The sequence below is a fragment of the Mustela erminea genome, chromosome X (assembly GCF_009829155.1).
Source record: "Mustela erminea isolate mMusErm1 chromosome X, mMusErm1.Pri, whole genome shotgun sequence".
NCBI classification, from domain to species: domain Eukaryota; kingdom Metazoa; phylum Chordata; class Mammalia; order Carnivora; family Mustelidae; genus Mustela; species Mustela erminea.
In genome coordinates, this window is record NC_045635.1 from 52,995,456 (window position 1) to 53,021,529 (window position 26,074).

General features: G+C 36.0%; 1 protein-coding gene across 4 annotated transcripts in view; it reads left to right on the forward strand.

Moving 5' to 3' along the window:
• The first annotated feature begins 645 nt into the window (after positions 1–645).
• ZC3H12B (zinc finger CCCH-type containing 12B) overlaps positions 646–26,074 on the forward strand; it is a 624,873-nt gene continuing 599,444 nt past the window's right edge. For 3 of the 4 annotated variants that reach the window (XM_032329787.1, XM_032329786.1, XM_032329788.1), the window contains exon 1: positions 646–1,128. The gene's annotated coding sequence lies outside the window, so the exon portion shown is untranslated. The remainder of the gene's footprint in view (positions 1,129–26,074) is intronic. The other variant, XM_032329791.1, reaches the window with a different exon arrangement.

Sequence of the window (26,074 nt, forward strand, 5' to 3'; positions counted from 1 at the left end):
GATTCAGAGAGGTTAAGCATCTTGGCTCAAGGAAACAGCTAGTCAGCTGTGGGGCAGAAATTAAAAACTGGCTTTCATGCCAAAGCCCTTCTCTAAACCGAAGGGAAGTGAGAGTAGATTTATGTTTTACAAAGATCACGCTGATGGAAGTATGAGAATGGATTGTAGCAAGACAAATACAAAGGCAGGGAAGGCCAGAGAGTATGCTGTTGCAGTAGTCCAGAACTGTTAGGCCCTATTAAGGGGGTTGTCCCTTAACTACCAGAATTATGCAGATGAGTGACATGGTCAAAGGGGTTTATTTAGAAAATTCCTCTGGAAGTCCTTGTTAAGAATGAATTGGAGAAGGCAAGACTAAAGAATAAGTTGGAAGGTTGTTGGGCTGGCCAAGATGCCTGTCGAGGAGTCTGGAGATTGTATCCCCAAATTCTCCAGCCTCTTCCATTTGCAGGGCAAACTGCACCTCTCCCACCTCACTCCGCCTTGACGCCGTTCCATCCAGGATCTAGGAAGTGGGCTTTAGAGCACTTTTGTAGGTCCTAGACCGAGCCCCTACAGAGGCGCCAGCGGTGGCGGCGGTCGCCGGCGGGGGTGGGGCGCATGCGCGCGGTTGCTAGGCGACGGCAGTCGGGGCGCCGCGGCTCTAACGGCGCTGGGGTTGTGTGTGTAGGCAGCGGCGCCAGAGGAGGAGGAGCACGAGGATGCAGCTGCGACAGCGGCCCCGAGAGGGAGCCGCCGCTGCTCTGTGGCCGCGGGGGCTGAGGGACGGGAATCAGGCCTGGGGGTCGGGCCGCTGAGGGGACCGGGGGTGGCGGTCCCGCCCGAGCTCAGGCCTAGTACTCCAGGAACGTACGGGGCCGCTGGGCGAGGGCCTCCCCTCCCAGTGCCTATGCTCGCCCCTCCACGTCGATGGTGGTGAAGTTGGCGGCGTCAGGGAGCGCAAGGTACCAGGCTGCCTCCTTTACACCCAGCTCCTCCTGGGGCGCATCTCTGGCACCGGCTCACGGACACCTGCGCCGCCGTCTCCTCCCGCCGGCTGAGCCCACCCCTGGCGGCGGGCGGGGGAGGGGCTCCCCCTGCAGGGGCTGTGTCCAGCAGGGCGACGACGGGGACCGTAGGAGAGTAGGGGTGAGTAGTGGCACCGCACTCGCCTGGTGCTGGGGCGCCTTTCTGTCCTCTGGGGCCCCGGGAGGCGACCAACGCGCTGCTTTCTCCTGCAGAAGCTTCTAACGCCTCTCCTACATCTGCTCGCGGCTCCCTATGCCCTTCGAGGTAGTTTTCCTTCTAAAAACCACCACTCTCTGGTCTCAACCCCAGCATCCAGGAATGAGGGGCTTAAGGCCTGGCTTTGCTTCTTAGATGCCATAGATGCTGATAATTCTACGTACAATCACGCAGCCTGGTCCCCGATTCCGGGACAGTCTTTCCCAATATCCTTTTCATTCCTTTTCTGTTGCTTTTGCTCTCTAACGTTTCAGTCTGACCACAGGTTTCTCAAGAACCATTTCTCAGACTGTTGTCTCTCCATGCCTCAAAGCTTGAACGGGCAGATGGCCTGGCCTCTTTTCAGTTTTCTTGATACTCGTGTGCTGAGGAGAGCTTCTGAAAGTCGCGTGCCTGGCTTCCGACTTCTGACATGTATGAGGAAGTCAGTACTTATATTAAATAATAGTAATAAAACAAACTAGCAAACACACAACCTACTTGACTTCCAAAGTGGTATCGAAGTTGAAAAGAAGTAGACAGATAGTGCCTGATAACAAGGGAAACAGGTTTTATGAACTACTTTTCATCCAGAATGATCTAACTTCCTTTTTAGTAAATATGATGAAACTTAAAATGTCCCTAATAAAAACAGGGGTGTCTTATGATCTATCTGTTCTTCCTGGGGTATTCTGCAGTTGAGATTAGTTGCTTCCAAAAACATGGCCATGAGGGACCTGAAGTGATGTTTTGGACAGAATGATTTAGATGAGGATCTAAAGCTGTAAGGTGCTTTTTGAAAATTAGCAATATTATCTTTGAGTAGTGAAGTTGTTCCTTTAAAAGAAAATGGTTGAAAAAAGTCACAGTTCACAGTTGACCCTTTCCAAAAGTGGACTGAATTCAGATTGATTAGTAATTTTGATTGTAAGGTACTTTCATGCACACACAATGAAAGATGGGTTCCTTCTTCTATTTGGGTCTCTTCCCTCCCTAATAGTTTTTAAGTTATTTTATGTTTCTTTTATTAGGAAAAAAGGAAAGAAGTAAAGAAGTGTTGCATTAAAGAGGCTAAATTTAATTTTGGGTAAATTATTTTAAGCTAAAGATTTTTAAAAAGGATATACATGCTTTTTGTGATTAGATAAGTTTATTTAGTGAATCAGTCCAAACTTGATAGTTTTGGGTAAAATGTAGCTTTCATGTTGTTTGAGGTTCTCTTGGATATACATTAAGGCACTGTTTAATTCTAGTATCACTGCAAAATAATCTTGGACCTCAGCGAGTATTTTATGTTGTTGTTGGTGGTGGTCATTGTGGTGGTGATAGTGGTGAATTGGCAAATTAACATGCTTATAGTTGCTAGATTCCAAACTTAGGAATGTTTCTATTTTGGAAAAGCTCTTAATTCAAGTCCAAACTATTTGAAATAAAATGTATCATTTGGATACTCACTTCACATACTTTTAGAAATAGGCAGTAATTTGGATACCATTTAGAATTTGATTTCAATGAATATGGTTATAGTTATAAAGGTGCCACATACTCAAGAGTGTTTACCTAGAGAGTTATACCCACACTGTAAGATAATATTAATACAAGTACGACAAAGCACTCGACCAGTGAATTCTGGAATGACTTCAGTGTTTTTTAAATTAATTGGTTTTCAACAAGCTTTTATTGTCTAGCTTCACTGAGTGCCCATTACTATAGTAGTTACTGTAGAGAATAGAAGAGAAACAGGCCCCACGAATTAAATTGTTCATCCACTGGAGACATCATGGTCAACAATTAGAACATTGAGTAATACAGAATAAGAGCTAAAATAATTATAGGTAAAAGAGGAGATTTGGAGCTGTTTGTCTGAGAAGGCTTTATAGACAAAGTCAGATTTGATTTGATTCTTTATTAAGAAAATTCTTTATTATTTTATTTGAAGTATAGATATTGTTGGAAGGTGGGGGAGTTCAACATAGCATGAACTGAGGCACTTGATTTTCTAATCTTTGTGAATATTACTCTCCTGGATAAACCTAAAGGGCACTGTCAGTAGTGGGCATAGTTTTTATGATAAATTATATCCTAAATCAATAAGTTAATATTAAATAATTTTTCACAGGTGCATACTATAGAAGCCAGACTTAAAATAATCCTTCTATTTCTTGGGACAAGTGAAGATGTTTTCTAAGAAGATAGAGAGTGTTAAGTTCACATATTTTTATCACCTGTACATTTTCTTTTTCTCCTAAAACAGTTACAATCTAAGTATTTTGTACAGGATTGATCTGATTAGTACAACTTTAGATTATTAATATTCTCCAATGACTATTTCCTGGTAAAGTAAATTATGAAATTCTATAAGCAACATTAATTTTGGTCCATTAAGTATATGATAGCTTAGTTTTTAGTACTGCTAATTAATACTACTATTTTTTTTAAACAAAGAGAGGTATCCCAGAGTCCTACAAATTGATGTCTGTCAAAGTTCTAATATTATCCTATTAATAATGCTTGTGTGAAAAATTGTCTCTTAACATCAGTGTTTAAATTGCAGTTACAAACCTTTGAAAAACTGATTTTATTGCTTTTCTAACAACTTTTTGCTGTGTTGAGAATTAGTTACATGACTAATAGTTTTCTTGGTTTTAGTCAACCATTTTAGGTTGGTGTTTATATATAGAAAATTAAGCATAAGAAAATGTGCTATGGTTGTACCCCTCAAAAAAATTGCAAAGAATTCTTGAGATTAATTCATGGATTTACTGTAAGGAACAATATTACCAAACTAGATATTTTTTGAGGCTTCTATACACCATCTTATACTTCTCATTTGGTATCTTTGCTGCCAACAATAGTTCCTCTGATTATAGTTATTACTAATAAAAGTTAATTCACAGTAGTTAGTAATTTTGATAGATATAACTGTTGTTTTTAACATTCTCTACTTAGGTTGTCAGCTATTAGCTAAATAAGTTAGAGAGTTAGAGAGCAGAATAGTACACATATACATAGTCAATGAATATTCAATCACTAGAAATTAGTTAACAGCAAAGCATTCAGAAAGCATTGGGTTTAGTCTCCTTTCCTAAGCAAGTATTGCACATTTCTGTTCTTAGCTGAATATGCTGGTATCAATAGGGGACATCTTTGGAAAGAGCACTGGTAAATTTAAACGATGGAGAAACTGCTGAGAAAATGAAAATTACTTTGTATGTCAAGTTCTCTGTACTATGGTGATTTAAGGCAAGTAAACTGCTTATGTAAATTGCTAAGTCTCAGTGGTGGCTGCATGTGAAATAGAGTAAGAGATTGTCAGTTTCCCTTACTATATAATAGAAAATTCTCAATATTTTTTACCATATTACTGAGTCTAGAAGTAGAGCAGCATTATACTGAATAACAAAGGTGTATCCATAAGTTATAATTTTCTTTATGCAGTTTTAACATTGTTATTATGGTCTTAAGTATGATATTTATTATGTCAGTGGGTTGAAAATTTCCCCGGATGAGCACAGTCCTATTTTATTATGGAAGATTATGGCAAAAATGGCTTTTACCCAATAGTTCTTTTTGGATCACATTTCCCTGGAAAATAACCTTTTCCACAAAGTGGAAAATACTATCAGCCAATTCAACATAGGAAGAAAAGTGGAGAGTAGAATTCTTTCTTAAAGAATGGCACCTACAAACAAAATAAAGCAAATCCTTCACATATAAGTTCTAAAGTAATATTCATAAGAACTGCTTTATACACAATTATTGTTCTCTTAATATCATATATTATATATTGTTAACTGTCTTTGGAATGTTGACACCCCAAATTTCCCCTGTGGTCTGATTCATTCCTGATGACAAATACATCTCAGGCATTTGATGGAATAAAGTATAAGCATTTTGAAGCAGCTCTTAAAATGCAATAAATATTAAATGAAAATCTGAAGTTTAGTTATGACATGATTCATAATGAGAAAAAATGGTGTTTTTTAAAAATTCTTGATTAAAACAATTGCACGCTACATATCCGTATTTACATAACCTTTAAAAGCCCTGATTTATATAGATCATTATGTTCACTTTCTGTGCCTCATTTCCCCTTTCTTAACAAATGTAGATATTGCTTTGTTCTCACTGTCACTTCTGAGTTACATCTGTGACCCCTGGATGAATTTTTAAAAATATATTTATATCTTTAAAAACTTATTTAGGAAAGATTTTCTGTCATGGTCTAAAAAGCTGAATCCATATCAGATAAACTGCATTTGAAACTGGGTGATTAACTGGAGGCAGTAAGAAGGGAATTAATCCAAACTCTTAAAAAACTGTGTCTAGAATGGATAAAGAAAATGTAGTCCATATACACAAGGGAATATTACTCAGCCATCAGAAAGGATGAATACCCAATTTTTGGATCAACATGGATGGGATTAGAGGGGATTATGCTAAGTGAAATAAGTCAAGCAGAAAAAGTCAATTATCATATGGTTTCACTTATTTGTAGAACATAAGGAATAGAATGGAGAACATAGGAGAAGGAAGGGAAAAATGAAGGGGGAGAAATTGGAGTGGAAGACGAACCATGAGAGACTATGGACTTCGAGAAACAAACTGAGGGTTTCAGAGGGGAGGGAGTGGGGGAATGGGTTAGCCCAGTGATGGATGTTAAGGAGGGTATGTATTTCATGGAGCATTGGGTGTTATATGCAAACAAGGAATCATGGAACACTACATCAAAAACTAATGACCTACTGTAAGATGACTAACATAACATAATAATTAAAAAAAGAGTTAAAAAATGACTAGATCTCCATGACATAATTTTGGATGACTAGGGCAATCTGCACAACAGGAGAAAGAGTATAATATTGTTTATATTAAAAGAATACACAGAAAACAACAATATTTTATATACATTTCTACATATATATGTCAATCCATATGAAAAAATTCTGGTAAAATACAAACCAATCTTATAACAGTGGTTACCTTTGGGGAAGGAGATAGAGGAGCCTGTGACTGTGGGTGATAAACAGGGAACTTCAATCTTATCTGTAGTGTTTCAACTTTTTTCATGAAGAATGTGTTTATATAGGACTTCTATATTTTTTTCTCATTTTTAAAAAAATTTTCAGCATAACAGTATTCATTATTTTTGCACCACACCCAGTGCTCCATGCACTCTGTGCCCTCCATAATACCCACCACCTGGTATCCCAACCTTCCACCGCTCCCGCCACTTCAAACCCCTCAGATTATTTTTCAGAGTCCATAGTCTCTCATGGTTCACCCCCCCTCAGACGTTTTAAAAACTAAAATAGCAATATTATTTGCATGTAAATTCTGTGCACTTAAATTCTTCTTATCATTTCGTCAGCATGAGAAAGTGAAATAAGTATGCATTGGAAGTTTCACTGAGGGATGCCTGGATGGCTCAGTCCATTAAGCAGCTGATTTTGGCTCAGGTCATGATCTCAGGGTCCTGGGATCCAGTCCCACATCAGGTTCCTTGCTCAATGGGGAGCCTGTCTCTCCCTCTACCTGCCACTCTGCCTACTTGTGCTCACTCTCTCCCAGACAAATAAATAAATACAATCTTTAAATTTAAAAAGTTACACTGAATAGTCTTAAAAAAAAAGATTTTATGTATTTGACCAAAAAAGAGAAAGAGAGAGAAAGAGTACAAGCACGCAAGCAGGAGGAGTGGCAGGCAGAGGGAGAGGGAGAAGCAGGCTCCCCGCTGAGCAAGGAGCTCAAGTTGGGACTGAATTCAGGACCCTGAGATCATGAACTGCACAAAGGGCAGATACTTAACCAACTGAGCTACCCAGGCACCCCCACACTGAATAGTGTTAATAGTCTTGATATGTTAATGGTATTTCAACAATGCTGGAAGTAGTAAAACTTCAGGACCTCCTTTCCTCTAGTATTTTTTTTTAAGATTTTATTTATTTATTTGAGAGTGGGAGAGAGAGCATAGGGGCAAAAGGCAGAGGGAGAGGGAGAAGCAGACTCCCCACTGAGCAGGGAACCTGATGTGGTACTCCATCCCAGGACCCTGGGATTACGCCCTAAACCAAAGGCAGATGTTTAACCAATGCAGCCACCCAGACTCCCCTCCTTTTCTCTAGTTTTGAATTAGTAATCATATAATGCATGCATGCATATTAATATATCTTTGTTTTATTTATGTGATGTTGCAAAATGTTCTAAAACCCAATGTTACTGATATCATGGAATGAAATTCTTCTAACAAGAAACCAGAATAAATGTCAAAGTTAACCGGGACAAAGCACAGCTACATGCAATAATAGGGATGTTGGAGGCTTATTATTGATGTTCTTTTAGGAGGGGAAAAAAAAACTAGTTCTTTGTTTCATGCATATTACAATAGTGATAACTCACTTCTACTGTGTAAGTCATAGCTCTTCACTGATAAGTCCTAGACCTTAGGAGTAAAAGCAAAGAAAGCAATAACGCAAAGGTCATTAGATCAACTATAATAAAAATTTAGCTCTCTGGAATTCTTAACTAATTAAACTGAACCACACTCAACTCCTTTGCCCCCCTCCCTAAACTCTCACCTCTACTCTGTTCTCTATCACTATAATTATGTTATTTCATGAATGTTGTATTATATTCCTCTTTATCCCTAGTATTTTCTTCACTCCGAAGTGTACTTAATGGGAAGTGATTTTTTTTTAAAAAATCTGTTTCAGTGGTATATCTTTTTTCCATCTATTTACTTTCAGTCTACACATGTCTTTATGTTTGAAGTGAATTTCTTGCAGACAACATATACTGGACCATATTGTTTTTATCCACTATGCTAATCTGTCTTTAAATTGGTCCATTCAGATTATTTGCATATTAAAATAATTATTGATATGTTAGGACTCTGTCTTCCAATTTTTTTATTGTGGTAAAAACATATACTATGAGATCCACTCTTTTAACAAAAATTTAAGTATTCAGTAGAGTTCTACAGGAGATCTCTAGAACTTTATCATCTTGTGTGACAAACTCTATACCCATTGAATAGTAACTCCCATTTCTCCTTTGTCAAATAGCATTGTACTTTCTGCTCCTATAAGTCTTGCTAGTTTAGATACTTCATATAAATGAAATTATTCAGTATTTGTCTTTCTCTGACTGGCTTATTTCACTTAATGTAATATCTTCAAGATATATCTGTTGTAGCATGTAACAGCAGTTCCTTCTTTTTTAAGGCTGAATAATATTCAGTTGCATGTATCTACCACATTTTCTTTCTTTTTTTAATTTAAGTTTATTTGTTCAGTGTTCCAAGACATATCAGTCAGTGGACATTTAGTTTGTCTCCACCCCTTATCTACTGTAAATAATATGCAATGAACATAGGAGTGCAAATATTTCTTGGAGATCCTATTTTCAATATTTTGGTTAATACCCAGAAGTGGGATTGTCAGATAATATGGTAGTTTTTTTTTTTTTTTTTAAGATCTAATTACTCTTTTCCCTCCAAGTTTTTATTTAAATTCCAGTTACTTAACATATGGTGTAATATTAGTTTCAGGTTTAGAATTGGGTGATTCAACATTTCCGTATAACACAAGGCACTCATCACAAGTGCTGTCCTTAATCACTGTCACCTATTTAATACATACTCCCATTCTCTTCCCCTCTAGTAACCCTGTTTGTTCTCTTTATATTTAAGAGTCTGTTTCCTGGTTTGCCTCTTTCCCCCACTACATTCATTTGTTTTGTTTCTTACATTCCACATATGAGTGAAATCATATGGTATTTGTTTTTCTCTGACTGACTTATTTCAGTTAGCATAATACTGCATAGTTCCATCCATATCATTGCAAACAGCAAGCTTTCATTCTTTTTTATGGCTAAGTAATATTCCATTATAGATATACAATACCACATCTTCATCCATTCATCAGTTGATGGACATTTGGGCTCTTTCCAAAATTTGGCTATTGTTGATAATGCTACTATAAACATTGGGGTGCATGTAAACCTTCAAATCTGTATTTTTGATCCTTTGGATAAATACCTAGTAGTGCAATTGTTGAGTTGCAGGGTAGTTCCATTTTAAACTTTTGAGGAATATCCATACTGTTTTCCAGATTGTCTGTGCCAGTTTGCATTCCCACCAACAGTACAAGAGGGCTCCCCTTTCTCCACATTCTTCCCAACATCTTTTTTTTCTTCTATTGTTAATTTTAGCCATTCTGACATGTGTGAGGTGCTATCTCATTGTAGTTTTGATTTATATTTCCCTGATGATGAAGGATGTTAAACATCTTTTCATGTATCTGTTGGCCATCTGTGTTTTTTGGGAAAAAAAAGTCTATTCATGTCTTCTGCCCATTTTTAACTGGATTACTTAATTTTAAAGATCATATAATAAATCTTAAAATAAATCTTATGAGTTTTGTGGAACTTCCATGCAATACTCTGTACCAGCTGCACCATTTTTACATTCCCACCAACATGGCACAATGATTCTAGTTTTTTTTGTTTTGTTTTAGATTTATTTATTTATTTTAGGTAGGGCAGAGAGAGAGGAAGAGAGAAAGAGAAGCACATTCCCTGCTGAGCCTGATATGAGACTTGATTTTCTGACCCTGAGATCATAACCTGAGCTGAAATCAAGAGCTGGACCCTTAACTGACAGAGCCACCCAGGTGCTCCAAGGGTTCTAGTTTCTAAACATTCTTAACAATAATTTTCTGTTTTTTGTTTTGTTTTGTTTTTTAAATAGTGGCCATTCTAACTGATGTGAAGTACTATCTCCTTGTGGTTTTGGCTTACATTTCCATGATAGTGATGTAAACTATATTTTAATATACCTGTTGACTATTTCTGTGTCTTCCTTGGAAAATATTAATCATTTCCTTGTTTTTAAAATTGGTTTATTTTTATTTTCATTTTTACTGTTGCATTGTAGGAGTTCCTTAATATTTTGAAAATTAACCCTTTATCAGAAATATGGTTTGCAAACCTTTTTTCCCATCCTATAGGTTGCCTTTTCACTCTCAATTTATATTTCTGTGAAGATGCATTTTAGTTTATACTCCCATTTGTCTATTTTTGCTTTGTTGCCTGAATTTTTGGTGTCACATCAAAGGAATAATTACTAAGAGTAATGTTTTGAAGCTTTTTCTTTATGTTTTCTTCTAGGAGTTATATGGTTTCAGGTCTTACATTTATGTTTTGAATCCACTTTGATTTGATTTTTGTGGATATGTAAGATCCAGTTTCATTCCTTTGCATGTAGATATTCATATTCCCAACACCACTTATTGAAGAGACTGTCCTTTACCCATTGTATATTATTAAAACTTTGTTGAGTATCAGTTGACTGTATATACATATATTTATTTCTGGGCTCCATAGTCTCGTCCTTAGGATTGTATGTCCATCTTTATGTTAGTACTACACTGTAGCTTTGTAATATGTTTTGAAAACAGGAAGTGTGAGGACTCTACCTTTATTTTTTTGCTCAACCTTTTGTTGTTGTTGTTGTTTGGGGAACTTTCTGGTTTTGTTTGAATTTTAGAATCGTGTGTGTGTGTGTGTGTGTGTGTGTGTGTGTGTGTAGTCTTTAGGTTTTTCTGCATATCAGATCATGTCACTTGTGAGCAGAGATGATTTATTTCACTTCTGTTTAAACATGGATGCCTTTTAAGCTTCCTTTATTTGTCTTATTGTTCTAGCTAGAAATTACAGAGGACACTAATTGGAAAGATATACCATCATACCATGTTTATGGATTGGAATAAATATCGTTCAGATGTCCATCCTACCAAAAGCAAGCTACAGATCCAATGAAATCCCTATCAAAATTCCAATGGCATTTTTTTACAGAAATAAAAAATCCTAAAATTCAGTACTATGTTTGATAGAAATGGTGTGAGTTGGAATCCTTGCCTTACTCCTGACCTTGGAGGAAAGATTTTCAGTTTTTATTGAGTATGATGTTAACTGTGGGTTCTTCATATATGGCCTTTATTATGTTGAGGTAAGTTCTTTCCATTCTTAATTCATTGAATGCTATTTATTGTAAAGTGGTGTTACAATGTGTCAAATGATTTTTCTACATCTATACATCTGTAATCATATAATTTTCCCCCTTATTCTGTTAATGTGGGTGTATCATATAGATTGATTTTTGTCTGTTGAGCTATCTTTGAATCTGGAAATAATTCCCACCTTTTCATGGTGTGTGATCCTTTTAAGGTACTATGGAGTTTGTTTTACTAGTAGTTTTTTCAAGAAATTTGAATCTGTATTCACCAGGGTTATTAGACTGTAGTTTTCTTTCTTCTAGTATTCTTTTTTTTCTGGCTAAGGAGACTAAATGAGTAATTTAACAATGTTCCAACAACAATAACAATAAAAAGCTTAGAACCAGATGGTTTCATGGATGAATTCTACCAAACATTAAAGAATTAACACTAATCTTTCTCAAATTGTTCCAAATAAAAAATCAGAGGAATAAACACTTCCAAACTCATTTTATGAGGTCAGCATTACCCTGATACCAAAGCCAGATACAGGTCTGTTTAGTTTTCAATTCCTTATTCAGATTTTGATAGGTTGTGTGTTCCTATAAATTTATCTATTTCTTCCAGAGTACCCATTTTGTTGGTGTATAATTATTCATAGTAGTCTCTTATAATCCTTTACATGACAACAGTTGTAATAACTCCTCTCGCATTTTTTTAACTTGGGTTTTCTATTTCCTTAGTTAATCTAGCTCGTGCTTTTTTAAAAAATTAACATATAATGTATTATTAGCCCCAGGGGTACAGGTCTGTGAATTTCCAGGTTTACATACTTCACAGCACTCACCATAGCACATACCCTCTCCAATGTCCATAATCTCACCACCCTCTCCTTCCACTCTTCCCCCCGGCAACCCTCAGTTTGTTTTGTGAGATTAAGAGTCTTTTATGGTTTGTCTCCCAACCCATCGCATCTTGTTTCATTTATTCTTTTCCCACCCCCCAAACCTCCTATGTTGCATCTCCACTTCCTCATATCAGGGAGATCATATGATAGTTGTCTTTCTCCAATTGACTTATTTTGCTAAGCATAATACCGTCTAGTTCCATGACATCACAAATGGCAAGATTTCATTTATTTTGATGGCTACATAGTATTCCGTTGTATATATATATACCACTTATTCTTTATCCATTCATCTGTTGATGGACATCTAAGTTCTTTCCATAGTTTGGCTATTGTGGATATTGCTGCTATAAACATTTGGGTGCATGTGCCCCTTCAGATCACTACATTTGTATCTTTAGGGTAAATACCCAGTAGTGCAATTGCTGGGTCGTAGGGTAGCTCTATTTTCAACTTTGTGAGGAACCTCCATGCTGTTTTCCAGAGTGGTTGTACCAGCTTGCATTCCCACCAACAGTGTAGGAGGGTTCCCCTTTCTCCGCATCCTCCCCAGCATCTGTCATTTCCTGACTTGTTAATTTTAGCCATTCTGACTGGTGTGAGGTGGTAACTCACTCTGATTTTCATTTGTATTTCCATGATGCCTAGTGATGTGGAGCATTTTTTCATATGTCTGTTGGCCATCTGGATGTCTTCTTTGCAGAAATGTCTGTTCATGTCCTCTGTCCATTTCTTGATTGGATTCTTTGTTCTTTGGGTGTTGAGTTTGATAAGCTCTTTATAGATTTTGGATACTAGTCCTTTATCTGATATGTCGTTTGCAAATATCTTCTCCCATTCTGTCAGTTGTTTTCTGGTTTTGTTGACTGTTTCCTTTGCTGTGCGAAAGCTTTTGATCTTGATGAGGTCCCACTAGTTCCTTTTTGCCCTTGCTTCCCTTGCCTTTGGCGATGTTCCTAGGAAGAAGTTGCTGTGGCTGAGGTTGGAGAGGTTGCTCCCTATGTTATCCTCAAGGATTTTGATGGATTCCTTTCTCACATTGAGGTCCTTCATCCATTTGGAGTCTATTTTTGTGTGTGGTGTAATGAAATGATCCAGTTTCATTTTTCTGCATGTGGCTGTCCAATTTTCCCAACACCATTTGTTGAAGAGACTCTCTTTATTCCATTGGACATTCTTTCCTGCTTTGTTGAAGATTAGTTGACCATAGAGTTGAGGGCCTATTTCTGGGCTCTCTATTCTGTTCCATTGAGCTATGAGTCTGTTTTTGTGCCAGTACCATAGTGTCTTGATGATGACAGCTTTGTAAGAGAGCTTGAAGTCTGGAATTGTGATGCCACCAACTTTGGCCTTCTTAGCTGGTATTTTTTTAATTTTGTTTTCATTTCAAAAGAATCAACTTGACCTTTTATTCTTTTTTTTTTAATTTCATCTATTACTGCTCCGATGTTTATTTCCTTCTACTAACTTTGGATATGGTTTTTTCTTTCTATAGTTCCTTGACATGTAAAATTAAGAAAGATTTGAAATCTTCCTTCTTTTTTTAAAAAAAAGATTTAATTTATTTATTTGACAGAGAGAAATCACATGTAGGCAGAGAGGCAGGCAGAGAGAGAAGGGGAAGCAGGCTCCCTGCTGAGCAGAGAACCCAATGTAGGGCTCGATCCCAGGACCCTGAGATCATGACCTAAGCCAAAGGGAGAGGCTTAACCCACTGAGCCACCCAGGCGCCCCTCTTTCTTCTTTTTAAATAAGTGTGTGCTGCTATACAGTTATCTCTTAGTACTGCTTTTGCTACATCTTAATATGCTTTGATATGTTGTGTTTTAATTTTGGTCTCAAGATATTTTATTTTCTCCTTTTTCATTTTTATAATAATCTTTATTAAATTTTATTATTGAAATAAAATTGATATATAACATTATGTAAGTTTCATGTGTACAACATAATGATTGAAATAAAATTGATATATAACATTGTGTAAGCTTTATGTGTACAACATAATGATTTGATATATTTATATGTTGCAATATGATTACTACCATAGAATTAGCTAACACCTCTATTATGTTACATAATTATCATTTTTTGGTGGTGGGCACAAGTAAGATCTAATCTATTAGCAACTTTAAGCTTATAATACAGTGCCATTGACTGTAATCATTATGCTGTGCATTAGCTTTGCCAGGATTTCTTTATCTACTAGTTCCCAGTTTTTTGTTTTTTGTTTTTTTTCCAGTGCTGATAGACTCTTTTTTTTTATAAATTAATTTATTTATTTTCAGAAAAACAGTATTCATTATTTTTTTCACCACACCCAGTGCTCCATGCAATCCGTGCCCTCCATAATACCCACCACCCGGTACCCCAACCTCCCACCCCCCCGCCACTTCAAACCCCTCAGATTGTTTTTCGGACTCCATAGTCTCTCATGGTTCACCTCCCCTTCCAGTTTCTCCCAACTCCATTCTCCTCTCTAGTTTCCAGTTTTTACCCTTAAACAATTTGTCCCCAATCCTCCCACCCTGCCAGCCTTTAGTGACCTCATTTTACCCCTTTTCCTTGAGTTAAGCTTTCATAGATTCCAAATATACATGATACCATACAGTATTTCTTTGTTAACACATCTCAGCATAATGCCCTCAATGTTCATTCATGTTTTCACAAATGATAGGCTTTCCATCTTTCTCATGGCTGTCTTAATATTCATATATAATTTTTTATCCTTTCATCTGTTGACAGACACTTAGGTTGTTTCCAAATCTTGGCTATTGTGAATAATATTGCAAAAATATAAGAGCATATTATCTTTTCAGACTCCCATTATCATATTCTTTGGATGTATACCTAAAAGTGGAATTAATGGTAATTTTATGTTTCAGAGGAACCTCCATGCTATTTTCCTTTCCCATATATAATGTAAAAGTGTTCCTTTTTCTCCACATTTTCATCAACACTTTTTGTATATTGTCTTCTTTTTTTTTTAAATGATTATTTATATTTATTTATTTATTTATTTATTTGAGAGAGAGAGGGAGAGCATGAGTTGGGTGGAGGGGAAGAAGGAGAGAGAGAAGCAGACTCTCCAGTGAGCAGAGCGCTTGACACAAGACTCAATCCCAGAACTCTGGGGTCATGACCTGAGCCGAAGGCAGATGCTTAACCAGCTGAGCCACCCAGGGGCTCCTATTTCTTGTCTTCTCTATGGTAGCCATTCCATCAGATGTGGGGTGATATTCTGTGTTGGTTGTGATTTGTATGTCTCTGATGATTAGTGATATTAAGCATCTTTTCATAAACTTGGAGGTGATCTAGACATTTATTTTTGAAAAATAACTAGCTTCTCTGCCCATTTTAAAATTGAATTGTTTTTCTGTTATGAGTTGTACTGTATATATTTTGGCTGTTACTCCTTGTCTGATATATGGTTTGAAAATACTTTCTCCAATCCCATAGACTGCCTTTTCATTTTTTTCCATTGTTACATTTTTTACACAGCTTTTTAGTTTGATATAGTTCCATTTTGTGTATTTTGTTTGTGCTTTTGGTGCACACCAAAAATTATTGCCCAGTCCAATCTTAAAGAATTTTTCTTCTACATTTTCTCCTAGGAGTGGTATAGGATCAGGTCTATGTTTAAGTGCAAACCACCAGTTTGTTCTATGTATTTAAGAGTCCTGGATTTTTTGGCTTTTTTCTTTGCTTGTTCATTCATTTTTTTTCTTATATCCCATATATGAGTGAAATTGTGTTATTTGTCTTTCTCTGACTTATTTCACACAGCATTATACACTCTAGGTCGATTATGTTGTTGTAAACAGCAATATCTCATTTTCTTATGGCTGAGCAATATCCATTGCATATGTATATCACATCTTTATCTATTCATTTATGGATGGACCTTTGTGTTGCATCCATATCTTGGCTATTGTAAATAATGCCGCAATAAACATAAGGGTGAATGTACCTTTTTGAGTTAGTCTTTCTGTTTTCTTTGGGTAAATAGCCAGTAGTTGAATTAATTTATCATATGATAATTTTATTTATAATTTTTTGGGGAACATCCATACTGTTTTTTCACAATGGCTATACCAATTTGCATTAGCACCAATTGTTTGGGTTCCTTACCAACACTTGTTATTTCTGTCTTTTTGATTTTAAACATCCTGGCAGATATAAGGTAATAATCTCATTATGGTTTTGATTTGCATTTAACTGATTATTAGTGATATTGAACATCATTTCATATATTTATTGGCCATCTCTGTGTCCTCTTTGGAAAAATGTCTACTCAGGGTTTCTGCTTGTTTTTTAGTTTGATATTTTTTTTCCTTGGTGTTGGCTTGTATAAGTTCTTTACATATTTTCGATATTAACACACTACTGGATATATCATTACAGATATCATTTTCCATTTAGGAGGTTGTCTTCTTTTTTGTTGGTGATATCCTTAGCTGTGCGAAAGCTTTTTATTTTGATGTAGTCCTGAAAGTTTGATTTTGCTTTATTTTCCTTACCAGAAGAGACATATCTAGAAAAATGTTTCAGTGGCCAAAGCCAAAGAGATTGCTGCTTATGCTTTCTTCTAGGATTTTTATGTTTTCAAGTCTCACATTTTGATGTTTAACAAATTTTTATTTATATTTGTGTATGATATAAGAAACAGGTCCAGTTTCATCATTTGAATGTAGCTGACCAGTTTCCCCAAGACCATTTGCTGAGTAAGACTGTCTTTTTAGCCTGGTATATTCCTTCCTCCTCTCACAGATTAACTGTATAAACATAAGTTTTTTTCTGGACTCTTTTATTTCTTCCATTGATCTATGTGCCTGTTTTTGTGCCCCTATCATACTGTTTTGATTACTACAGCTTTGTTGTATATCTTGCAATCTGGGATTGTGATACATCCAGCATTGTTCTTTTGTATCAAGCTTTCATTGGCTATTCAGCATCTTATGTGGTTCTGTACCAATTGTAATATTATTTGTTGTAGTTTAATGAACAGTGCTGTTGGTATTTTGATAAGGATTGCATTGAATCGGTAGATTGCTTTGGTAGTGTGGCCATTTAAACGATAATAATTCTTATAATACATGAGCATGCATTATCCTTCAATTTGAGTTTTCAATTTCTTTCATCAGTGTTTTATAATTTTCAGATTACAGGTCTTTCACCTACTTGGTTATGTTTATCTTTGGGTATTTTGTTATTTTTCAATGTAGTTGTAAATGGGACTGTTTTCTTAATTTCTCTTTCTATTATTTCATTATTAGTTTGCAGAGATGAACTGATTTCTGGGTATTAATTTCATATCATGCCATTTTACTGAATTCATTTATCAGTTCTAGCAGTTTTTTGGTGGAGTCTTTCAGGTTTTCTACATATAGTATCATGTCATCTGTAAAAAGAAAATTTTATTTCTCCCTGACTGATTTGGATGCCTCTTATTTATTTTTGTCTGATTGCTGTGGCTAGGACTTACAGTGCTATGTTGAATACAAGTAGTGAGAGTGGACATCCTTGTTGTGTTCCTCACTGTAGAGGGAAAGCTCTGTTTTTATCCATTTAAGGTGGTATTAGCTGTGGGTTTTTCATGTACAGCCCTTACTACGTTGAAGTATGTTCCCTCTAAACCTATTTGTTGAGGGCTTTTATCATTAATGGATGTTGTAGTTTGTCAAATGCTTTTTCTGTCTACTGAAAGGCTTTTATCCTTTCTCTAATGAGAGGATGGATTACACTGATTGACTTGTGAATATGAGACTACCCTTGTAACACAGGAATAGATCCCATTTGATTGTCATAAATAAGTTTTTAATGTATTGTTGGATTCTTTTTGCTAGTATGTTGTTGAAGGTATTTTTTGCATCTATTTTCATCAGGAATATTGGTCTGTAGTTTTCTTTCAAAGTAATGTATTTATCTGTTTTTGGTATTAGAGTAATGCTAGCCTCAGAGAATGAATTTGTAAATTCCTTCCTTTTCTATTTTTGTTTTTTTGGAACAGTTTTAGAAGCATAGGTATTAGCTTTCTTTAAATCTTTTGTAGATTTTGTATCCTGCCACATTGCTGAATTGCTGTCTGAGTTCTAGTGGTTTGTGGGTGGAGACTTTTGGGTTTTCCATATAAAGTATCATGTCATCTGCAAAGAGAGAGAGTTTGATTTCTTTGCCAATTTGAACACTTTTTATTTCTTTTTGTTGTCTGATTGTTGTTTCTAGGACTTCTAGTATTATGTTGAACAACAGTAGAAAGAGCGGGCATCCTTGTCCTGTTTCTGATCTCAAAGGGAAGACTGTCAGCTTTTCCCCCATTGAGAATGAAATTCACTGTGGGTTTTTCATAGATTTTATGAAGTTGAGGGATGGTCCATCTATCCCTATAATTTGGAGAGTTTTAATCAGGAACAGATGGTGTACTTTGTCAAATGCTTTTCTGCATCAATTGAGAGGACCATGTGGTTCTTCTTTCTTCTCTTATTGATTTGTTGTATCACATTGATTGATTTGCAAATGTTGGAACACACTTACATCCCAGGGATAAATCCCACCTGATCATGGGGGATAATCTTTTTAGTGTACCGTTGGATCCTATTAGCTATGATCTTGTTGAGAAATTTGGCATTTTTTCATATTCATCAGGGATACTGGTCTGAAATTCTCCTTTTTGAGGGGGTATTTCCCTGGTTTGGAGGTCAGGGTAATGCTGGCTTCATAGAAAGATTCTGGAAGTTTTCCTTCTGTTTCTGTTTTTTGAAAGAGCTTCAGGAGAATAGGTGTTATTTCTTCTTTGAAAGTTTGGTAGAATTCCCCAGGGAATCCATCAGGTCCTGGGCTCTTGTTTTTTGGGAGGTTTTTGATCACTTCTTCAATCTCCTTACTAGATATCAGTCTATTCAGGTGGTCAATTTCTTCTTATTTCAGTCTTGGAAGTTTATAGGTTTCCAGGAACTCGTCCATTTCTTCTAGGTTGCTTAACATATTGGCATAGACCTGTTGCTAATAATTTTTGATGATTGTTTCTATTTCCTTGGTGTTAGTCATGATATCTCCCCTTTCATTCATAATTTTATTAATTTGGGTCCTCCCTCTTTTCTTTTGGATTAGTTTAGCCAGTGATTTATCAATCTTATTGATTCTTTCCAAAAACCAGCTTCTAGTTCCATTGATGTGTTCCACTGTAACTGTAGCTTCTATCTCATTGATCTATGCTCTAATCTTGATCATTTCCCTTCTTTTGCATGCGGTTTGTTTAATTTGTTGTTGATTTTGCAGTTCTTTATGGTGTAAAGAGAGCTGGGGTATTCTGGATTTTTCCATTTTTTTGAGGGAGGCTTGGATGGCTATGCATTTCCCCATTAGGACTGCCTTTACCATATCCCATATGTTTTGGACCAATGTATTTTAATTCTCATTGGTTTCCATGAATTGTTTAAGTTCTTCTTTGATTTCCTGGTTGATCCAAACATTCTTAAGCAGGGTAGTCTTTAGCTTCCAAGTGTTTGAATCCCTTCCAAATTTTTCTTGTGGTTGAGTTCCAGTTTCAAAGCACTGTGGTCTGAGAATATGTTGAGAATATGCAGGTAATAATCTCAATCTTTTGGTATCAGTTGAGCCCTGATTTGTGATTCAGTATGTGGTCTATTCTGGAGAAAGTTCCATGTGAGCTCAAGAAGAATGAGTATTCTGTTGTTTTAGGGTGGAATGTTCTATATATATCTATGAGGTCCATCTGGTCCAATGTGTCATTCAAAGCCCTTGTTTATTGATTTTCTGCTTAGATGTTCTCTCTATTACAGAGAATGGTCTGTTAAGATCTCCTACAATTAATGTATTAATATCAATATAAGTATTTTGATTAACAGTTGGCTTATGTAGTTGGCTACTCCATTTACTATAGCACCAGGAACCATAAGATACTTTGGAATAAACCTAACCAAAGAGGTAAAAGATCTGTACTTGAGGAACTACAGAACATTAGTGAAATAAATTGAAGAAAACACAAAAAGATGGACAAGCATTCCATGGTCATGGATCGAAAGAATAAACATTGTTATAATTTCTCTATTGCCCAGAGCAATCTATACTTTCAATGCCATCCCAATGAAAAATCTACAGGCATTTTTCAAAGTGAAGGAACAAAGAATCCTAAAATTTGTATGGAACCTGAAAAGCCTCCGAATTGCTCAGGAAATGTGGAAAAAGTAAAACAAAGCTGGGGGCATCACATTGCCTGATTTCAGGCTTTACTACAAAGCTGTGATCACCAAGTCAGCATGGTACTGGCATAAAAACAGACACATAGACCAGTGGAACAGAGTAGAGAGCCCAGATATGGACCCTCAACTCTATGGTCAAATAATCTTCGAAAAAGCAGGAAAAAAATATCCAGTGGAAAAAAGACAGTCTCTTCAATAAATGGTGCTGGGAAAATTGGACAGCTATATATAGAAGAATGAAACTCGACCATTCTCTTAAACCATACACAAAGATAAACTTAAAATGGTTAAGAGACCTCAATGTGAGGCAGGAACCTATCAAAATCCCAAGAGGAGAACATAGGCAGAACCTCTTCGACATTAGCTACAGAAACTTCTTTCAAGACATGTCTCCAAAGAAAGAAAAACAAAAGTAAAAATGAACTTCTGGGAGTTCATCAAGATCAAAAGTTTCTGCACAGCAAAGGAAACTGTCAACAAAACAAAGAGTCATTCCTAGAATGGGAGAAGATATTAACAAATGACACTACAGACAAAGCGCTGATATTCAAGATCTATAAAGAACTCCTCAAACTCAACACCCAAATAAACCAGATAATCATGTTAAAAAAATGGGCATAATACATGAACAGACACTTCTGCAATGAAGACATACAGCTTGCTAGCAGACACATGAAAAAAAAAATGTTCATCATCATTAGCCGTCGGGGAAATTCAAATAAAAAACATACTGAGGTACAACCTTACAGCAGTTAGAATGTCAAAAATAAACAAGGCAGGAAGCAATAAATGTTGGAGAGGATGTGGAGAAAGGGGAATCCTCTTACACTGTTGGTGGAAATGCACATTGATAAAGCCACTTTGGAAAACAGTGTGGAGATTCCTTTAGAAATTAAAAATAGAGCTACCCTATAACCCTGCAATTGCACTACTGGGTATTTACCTCAAAGATACAGATGAAATGAAAAGAAGGGCCATATGTACCCTAGTGTTCATAGCAGCAATGCACACAGTTGCCAAACTGTGGAAAGAGACAAGATGCTAATCAACAGATGAATGGGTAAAGAAGTTAGGGTCCGTGTATATAGTGGGATATTATGCCTCCTTCAGAAACGATGAATATACAACTTTTGTATCAACATGGAGGGGACTGGAGGAGATTATGCTGTTGTAAAAGGCAATATCTCAGTTCCTTCATCCCAAACATTTTGGATCATTGTGTTTTGATTTTCATTTGTCTTTATTTTTTTTTTAAATTTCGTCTTTGTTTCTTGGTTGACTCCTTCATTTTTTAGTAGCATGTTATTTATAGCATAAACAAATAACATGCTACTAAAATAACATGCTAATTCCTGTTTAGTTATACATGCTCCCATGTATTTGTGTCTTCTCAGATTTTGTCTTGTGATTAATTTTTAGATTCATATTGTGATTAGAAAAGATACATGATAGGATTTCAATCTTCTTTAATTTATTGAGACTTGCTTTGTGTCCATGCATACTTGAAAGGAATGTGTATCCTGCTTTTGGGGAATACAATGTTCTGAATTTTTCTGTTAGGTCTATCTGTTCAGTATATCATTCAAAGCCAATTTTCCTTGTTGATTTTCTGTCTGGATGATCTCTCCATTGATATAAGTGGGGTGCTAAAGTCCTGTACTGATAGTATTTCTGAGAATTTCTTCCTACATATCTGCAAATAGTTGTTTTATGTATCCAGGTACTCCCATGTTCAATGCATATTTACAATTGTTATATCCTCTTATTGTATTGTTCCCTTTATCATTATATAGTGTCTTTTTTTGTCTCTTGTTATGGGCTTTGTGTTAAAATGTATTTTGTCCAAGGTAAGTATTGGTACCTCTTCTTTCTTTTCACTGCCATTTTCATGGTAAAAGTATTTCTGTCCCTTCCCTTTCAATCTGTGTTTGTCTTTAGGTCTGAAGTGAGTCTCTTGTAGGTGCATATACATGGCCTTTGTTCTTATCTATTCTATCTTTTGATTGGTACATTTATTCCATTTACATTTAAAGTAATTACTGATAGGTATGTTCTCATTGTCATTTTGTTATTTGATTTCTGGTATTTTTTTGTAGTTCTTCTCTTTCCCTTTTTCTTCTGTTGCTCTCTTCCTTGTGCTTGATGGTTTTCATTAGTGCCATGCTTGGATTCTTTTCTCTTTATTTTTTATGTAGCATGTGTTTCTGATTTGTGGTTACCATTATGGTCATATATAATTGCTTATGCATTTTGAACTCATCTTGTTGCTTTTAAAATTATCTCTTTATCATTACTTTTTCCTATTTAATTATCATGTGTCTTTTTTCAGGTGTTTATTTATTTTTATGTTCAGTTAGCCAATATATAGTACATCCTTAGTTTTTGGTGTAGTGTTCAATGACTCATTAGTTGCATATAATATCCAGTGCTCATCATCACATGTGCCCTCCTTAATACCCATCCCCTGGTTACTCCATCCCCAACCCACCTCCCTTCTGTAGCCCTCAGTTTGTTTCCTGGAGTGCAGAGTCTCTTATGGTTTGTCTCCCTCTCTGATTTCTTCCCATTCAGTTTTCCTCCGCCCCGCCCCCTTGGTCTTCTGCATTACTCCTTATGTTCCACATATGAGTGAAACACGATAATTGTCTTTCTCTGCTTCATGTAGATGTCCTGGGTTCATTTTGCTGGGTCTGTCTGTGCTTCTGGCATCTCTGTGTCTGTATCTTTCCTTTTCAGCTATCATTTCTTCCCCTTTCTCTCAAATAATTTTTCTTCCCCTTTCTCTCTCTCTTTACTGGGATCCCTTTAATGTTAATGTTATGCTTCATGATGTTGCTGAGATCTCTTAACCTAGTCTCATTCTTTATTATTCTTTTTTTCCCCCTTTTGCCATCCGTTCTTGGTTGCTTTCCATTACCCTCTATCCTAGGGAGCTGATCCACTCTCCCACCTCTTCTAATCTGCTATTGATTCCCTCTAGTATATTTTTTTTATTTCAGTAATTATATTTTTCATCTCTGACTGCCTCTGTTTTATATTTTCTTTCTCTTTCTTGAAGGTATCACTGAGATCCTCTTATCTTTTTTCAGGTCCAGTGAGTATACTTATGACTATAAAAGTAAATAGTAAAAAAGTAAATGGTAAAAAAGTAAATTTTTCTCCAGACATATTACTTAGATTAGATTAGATTACATTACATTAGATTCAGATGTAGTGTTCAGTAATTCATCAGTTGCATATAACATCGCATACTCATCACCTCATATAACCTTCTTAATGCCACTCACCGAAAAACCTAATTCCCCCACTCCTCTCCCCTCCAGTGACCCTCAGTTGTTGCCTATAGTTAGGAGTCTTTCATGGTTTTTCTCCCTCTCTGATGACTTACCATTTAGTTTTCCTTCCCTTCACCTGTGATCCTCTGTCTCTTATATTCCACATATGAGTGAAACCATATGATAATAGTATTTCTCTGACTGACTTATTTCACTCAGCATAATACCCTCCAGTTCTATCCACATCAGTGTAAATTGTTACGTATTCATCCTTCAGATGTCTGAGTACTATTCCATTATCTATCTATCTATCTATCTATCTATCTATCTATCTATATGTATATATATCACATATACATATGTGATATATATACACACACATATATATATCACATCTTTATCTAGTCATCTGTTGATAGACATCTCAGCTATTTACATAGTTCGGTTATTGTGTATATTGCTACTATGAACATTGGGGTGCATGTGCCCCTTCAGATCACATTTGTATATTTGTGATAAATACCTAGTAGTGCAGTTGCTTCTTGAGAAAACTCCATACTGTTTTACAAAGTGGTTTTACCAACTTGCATTTCTACAAACAGTGTAAAAGTGTTCCTCTTTCTCTATATCCTCAAGAACATTTGATATTCCCTGTCTTGTTATTTTTAGCCATTCTATCTGGTGGGATGTGGAATCTCATTGGAGTTTTGATTAATATTTCCCTGATGACAAGTGATGTGGGACATTTTTTCATATGTCTGTTGGCCATTTGTATGCCTTCTTTAGAAAAAGATTGTTCATGTCTTCTGCCCATTTCTTGACTGGATTTGTTTTCAGTATTGAGTTTGATACCTTTTTTCTAATAGATTTTGGATACTAACCCTTTATATGACATGTCATTTGCAAATATTTTCTCCCATTACATAAGTCGCCTTTCAGTTTTGTTGACTATTTTCTTTGCTGTTCAGAAGCTTGACATCTTGAATTCCGAGAAGTTCATTTTTGCTTTTGTTTTCCTTGCCTTTGGAGATGTGTCTAGGAAGAAGTTGCTGTGGCCAAGGTCAAAGAGATTGCTGCCTATGTTTTCCTCTAGGATTTTGGTGGATTCTGTCTCACATTTACATTTATGTCTTTCATCCATTTTAAGTTTATCTTTGTGTAAGGTGGAAGAAAATGGCCCATTTTCCCTCTACATGTGGCTGTCCAATTTTTCCAGAACAATTTGTTGAAGCCCTTTTTCTATTGGATATTCTTTCCTGCTTTGTCAAAGATTAGTTGAGTATAGATCTGAGGGTCCATTTCGGGTTCCTCTATTCTATTCCATTGATCTATGTGTCTGTTTATGTGTCAGTACCATACTGTCATAATGATTACGGTTTTCCAATACAGCATAAAGTCACACATTGTGATGCCACCAGCTTTGGTTTTCCTTTTCAATATTCCTCTGGCTATTTGGGGTCCTTCTGGTTCTATACAAATTTTAGAATTATTAGTTTCAGCTCTGTGAAAAATGTTGATGGAATTTTGATAAGGATTGCTTTGGAAGTATCGATTTCTCTGGGCATAATAGACATTTTTACAGTATTTATTTTTCCAATCCATGAGCATGGCATGCTTTTCCATCTCTTTGTTTCTTCCTTAATTTCATTCATAAGTGTTCTGTAGTTTTTGGAGTACAGATCCAAAAACTTTTTGGTTTGGTTTATTTCTAGGTATCTTATGTTTCTTTTTCTTTCTTTCTTTCTTTCTTTCTTTCTTTCTTTCTTTCTTTCTTTTTTTTTTTTTTTTTGGTCCAGTTATAAGTGGTATTGATTCCTTAATTTTTCTTTCAGTGTTAGTGTATAGAAATGCAACTGATTTCTGTGCATTGATTTTATATCGTGCCACATTGCTGAATTGCTTTATGAGTTCTAGCAATTTTGGGGTGGAGTATTTGGGTCTTCCACATAAAGTATTATGTCTTCTGCAAAGAATGAGAGATTGATTTCTTCTTTGGCAATTTGAATGCTTTTTATTTCTTTTTGTTTTCTGATTGCTGAGGCTAAGGCTTCTAGCACTATGTTAAATAGCAGTGGGGAGAGTGGGCATCCCTGCCATGTTCCTGACCTTAGGGTAAAAGCTCTCAGTTTTTCCCCATTGAGAACGATATTCACTGTGGGTTTTTCATAGATGTCTTTTGTGATATTGATATGTTGCCTCTATCCCTACACTATGGAGACTGCACTTTCAATCTGGAGGTGACTTTATGTCTCTAATGAGTCTACTATAGACCACACATGAATGGGTATTCCTTTTTGTACATTTTATTTTATTTTTTCAATATTATTTTATGCAATCTAATACCAGCCCTGTGCCTTTGATTGAAACATTTAGTTCATTTACATTCAGAGTAACTATTGAAAGATATGAATTTACTGCCCTTGTATTACCTGTAAAGTTCCTGTTTCTGTAGATTGTCTGTTTCTGCCACTGTAG